Source organism: Arachis duranensis, chromosome 3 (genome assembly GCF_000817695.3).
Source record: "Arachis duranensis cultivar V14167 chromosome 3, aradu.V14167.gnm2.J7QH, whole genome shotgun sequence".
Classification (NCBI taxonomy): domain Eukaryota; kingdom Viridiplantae; phylum Streptophyta; class Magnoliopsida; order Fabales; family Fabaceae; genus Arachis; species Arachis duranensis.
In genome coordinates, this window is record NC_029774.3 from 14583160 (window position 1) to 14587809 (window position 4650).

Sequence of the window (4650 nt, forward strand, 5' to 3'; positions counted from 1 at the left end):
TGTCGAGTCGGCTGCTCCCACCGCCGTTGTACCCGTCGCGCGCCTCGTTGACCAAGGAGCGCCTCTGACCCGTAGCTGCTCCTACTAGGTTTATCACCGCCGTTGTGCCTTGTCATCGCCATCAGAGCCGCCGTGAATAAGAGAAGGGAGGGGCGCTGCTTCACGCCGTCGCCGTCGCCGTGGGTGGAGCCGCCGTCACCAAGATCCGCCGTGAAGAGGAACGCAAATGGAAAAGAAAACAGGGAAGCTGATGTTGGGAATTTGGAGAAAATGTCGCCGTCGTGTCTTCGTCGTCTCGTCGTCGTCTTCCTGCTGTCAGTGAAAGGTAAGTGAAGGTGTGATTTATTGATTTCTGTTGATTTACTTGTTTGCGGTTGAATTTGTGATTTGTGATTTCCGTTGTCTTTTGTAATGCTGCTGTTGTTGTTACTTGTTATGCTGCTCAGTGTTTTGAATTCGGAATTTGTTATGCTGCTGTTGTTGTTGTTACTTGTTATGCTGCTGTATTTTTCATTTTTCGTCCTTCTTATTTTCTTTTCACTATTGAATGCACCATTTATTTTACGTTGATTCAAGTCTTCAAGTTTTCAATAATGAAGGCATCAATTTTACTTTCTCATCACATGTAGATACTTATTTAAACGGGTAGCAGAGCATCTCTTCATGCAGCAATGCTACCATCTTTCCCTTAAGCAACTAGAACAAGTATGTTTTGGCATTAGGCTCCTCAAACACGTCTTGAGTTGGTGTTTTCTTAGTCTCAACTCTCAAAGGTTATATATATTTTGGCTCTTTTTTTTTCGTTTTTTGGGGGTGGGTAAATGCTCATCTTTGATTATTTAGAGTTGCACTTTGAAATATTTATTTTACATTATATGCTTTCGTTCTCATTTAAATTTGCTTTTTGATTTAAACTTAAATTGATCATGTGGCTGTTTACTTTTGATATGATTAAGGTTAGTTCAGGAAATGGATATTAGTGGAAGCTTGTGATATGGAATATAAATTTATAATTGATAGTCCCAATCAGTTGCCTCATTTGAAATTTTGTTTTTATTTGAGTTAATGGCATTTCCTGTTACCTTTCACATATTTTTTTCTACTAACAACCCCCCTCTCTCTTGAAGGAAGCATCCTACTGGCTAATTTCTGATTGCCTAATTTATCGTCACTTTTTTGCAGAAATGATATTCAAGTTTCTCTAAAGAAAAAAATATAATGATATGTACAAATCATCCAAAAATCTTCTCAGCAGAAGTGAGTGGTATTATCACCAAGCATTCCGTGCTTTAAATCAAGCAGCAGGTAAATCATGGCTCTGGTTTTCCACATTGTAACCCAAGCCAAGTTAATCATTCTTTATTTTTCTTATACTGATTACATTTACCTTCTGTAGGGCGTTGTATATGACATAAGCTTGACTATGGGGCAATAATCCTTTTGGGTAATTATGCTGAATTGCTGATCATATTATATCTCTTCTACTGTCTATCTTGTTTCAGAATTTAAGAACTGATTTAGTGATGTCTTTACCAAGTTATTTGTTTCTTGTTTATCCTTCTTTTACTCTGTTTACACTATGGCCCTTGATCTATACTGCCATGCCCATCTAAAAGTATAAGGTTTAGTTGTTGCTGTCGCCTTTTCCTATGTAACTCTTCTTCTAGTAATAGATGAACGTCTTCGTGAAGAAAGAAGTAGAGCATTCATTTCGAAGTGGCTAAGAAGAAACCTAAAGGTTTATGACAACTTCAAATTATCAATAGAAGGACTAAAATCCTTCTTTGAGGATGCCAAGGTATAATGCTTGTGGCATAGTATGAACTTATTATACCCTGCCTTGTTCGTATACTGGGCTTAGTGCATGGAACTGTTAAATATACAGTGAACTTGCTGTAGGAATGGCATGCAATGAATACAATGAATTTCAAAATGGTGTTATATCTTGTTTCTAATTTTTTGTTTCGGTTTTTCTTATTTACAAGAGTGCTAAAATGGTGATCACATGCTACCTTGAGAACTTAAGAATATTTTGATTTATAGAGACACTAATATATGTTAGAACTTTTAACTTTTGGTTGAACTTGTGCAAGAAATATAACTTGTAGAACTAATCAATGTACTCACTAATCACTAATGTTATTTTGTTTTAAAACAATTTTAGCTAAATGAAGCATGTTTGAATTATATATGTTTTTACATATTATATAAATATAGACTTGCTTAGTAAAATAGTTAATATATTAGTTAATTTAAAACATAATTTAGTAAATTATGCATGCAATTTATATTAAAAAAAATTTATTACAAAATCGTTACATTTTGTAACAAAATTTTATGATAGGAAAAAATATATTGTCTCAAAAAATATTCTGAAGATCAAAATTTGTTACCAATTTTGTAACGATTTCTGGTTTTTTGTATCAGAAAAATTTATTACAAAATATCACTTTGAATTGTAAAAATTTCATTTTTTGTTACAAAAATTTTTTGTAACGGGACATACTGCAACGACCCCTTTTTTTATTACAAAATTCTTTTGTTTCAAAATTTTGATTTTTTGTAATAATTTTTTTGTTATAAATATTGCTTTTTCTTATAGTGAATTGGAATTATCTTATGATCAATTAGTCCACATGATGACAGAATATATTGGATTAAACTCCTGAGCCAAAAACACTCGTGACTAGTTTCACGTATCACTAGTATTTCGACATGACTAGAGGATGTTGCTGCAATTGTCTGTTTCGTGAAACTTCATGATATAGCTGTACTACCATATGTAAACAGGTATCCTGTTTGAAATTTTTCTTTGTGTAGATTAGACAAGTATCCATCATTTGCATAGCCAACTAATTGTGACTTAGATTCATATGGATAAAACAAACCCATATCAACTGTTCCATGAAGATATCAAAAAATTTGTTTGATTCTATTCCAATGTTTTCTGGTTGGAGGGGAACTATACATTGTTAGTAAATTCACCGCAAATGATATGTCAGGTCGTGTATTATTAGCAAGATACATTAGCGCTCCAATAACTCCAACTTTTTCAGCCACAAGCATCCAAGAATGTGACCAAGTTAAGCAAGAAAAACACAAGGGGTGGAGTAAAGGAGCTGGCCAAAGCATTGGAGGAAGGAGAATCAGGAAGTACTAGCCTCTATCAAGTCATTTTCTTCAAAAAAAAACCAGCAGCCTCACCATCTTCACCAACCTCTTCTTCTTAAAAATTTAACAATGAAATTCACACCAATCATCCTCTAAGAACTTCTTTCAAGCTAGTCGAATTCGGGTCAAGGAGGGAGACCATAATCGAAAGAAACTTCAATAAAGTTACAAGATGGGGTTTGGAATAATTTCAGTGGCTTAAGCAACACAAGAGTAAAGAGTTAAGTAGCTATATGTGTTGGTATATGCGGCTATGATGATTGTTGATGATATTTGTTGTTAATGATGGCTGATAAACCACTATTTTATGGTTTATATTGTGTTTAATTGAGTGGTTTTTATCAAATTATTGCCCACTTATTCATATGATTAGCATGATATTACAATTCCTTTCCAAAGTTGTTCTATGGTTGAAAAATTGCTTCCTAGAGATCCTTTTATTGTATATTTTAATTCTCCTTTATACCATTCAATGCCGTGATCCGTGTGTTAAGTGTTTTCAGGCTTCATAGGGCAGGAATGACTTAGAGAATGGAGAGGAATCTTGCAAAAATGGAAGGAACACAAGAAACTAAGGAGATGACCAGTGAACACCGACGTGGATGCATGGCTCACGCGACCGCGCGAAATGGAGAAAAGATTGGAGTCTGCACGAGTGACGCGAACGCGTGGACGACGCGTACGCGTGGTAAGAAAAAAATGCTGAATGATGCGCACGCGTGGATGACGCGTACGCGTGACATGCGTGATCTGCATAATTAACAGAACACACTGGGAGCAATTTCGGGCCGCGTTTTGACCCAGTTCTCGGCCCAGAAACACAGAATAAAGCAAGGAAACATGCAGAGACTCAATGGATACAAAGCATAGGCTCATAATTCATAATTTTAGGTTTAGATGTAGTTTTTAGAGAGAGAGACTCTCCCCTCTCTCTTAGGTTTTAGGATTTAGAATTTTTTTTAGGATTAGGATTTATACTTCTTAATTTCCAGGTTTAATATTCCTTTACTTTTTTATGTTTTCTTCTACTTTTATTTATTTTATTACTTTAGTTGATTACTTGATATTGCCAATTTGGTTTATGGATTCTTATGTTCAATCTAACTTTCCATTTAATATAATTCGAGGTATTTCAGATATATGATTTTAATTTAGCTTTTTACATTCTTAGCTTTGGTTGAGTAATTAGAGACTCTTGAGTTATCAAACTCAGCTGATGATTGAAAATTGGAATTCTTTGCTGATTGATTTGAATTTCCCTAACTCTAGTCTTTTCTTAGGAATTGACTAGGACTTAAGGAATCAAATTGATTTATCCACTTAACATACCTTCATAGTTTGAGGTTGACCAAGTGGGAGCAAAGGCCAATTCTCATCACAATTGATAAGGATAACTAGGATAAGACTTCTAATTCTCATACCTTACCAAGAGCTTTATTAGTTATTAATTTAATTTCTTACAATTTACTTTTCTTGTTC

The 4650-nt window shown here is 34.6% G+C and overlaps 1 long non-coding RNA gene across 2 annotated transcripts; it reads left to right on the forward strand.

Moving 5' to 3' along the window:
- The first annotated feature begins 6 nt into the window (after nt 1-6).
- LOC127745637 (uncharacterized) lies at nt 7-4279 on the forward strand. Of its 2 annotated transcripts, XR_008006804.1 has the most exons (5): nt 7-325; nt 1183-1305; nt 1397-1444; nt 1668-1798; nt 2647-4279. It is a non-coding gene; the product is annotated as an uncharacterized LOC127745637 (long non-coding RNA). The 2 variants fall into 2 exon arrangements; XR_008006803.1 differs by having other exon boundaries at nt 1397-1798.
- The last annotated feature ends 371 nt before the right edge of the window (nt 4280-4650 follow it).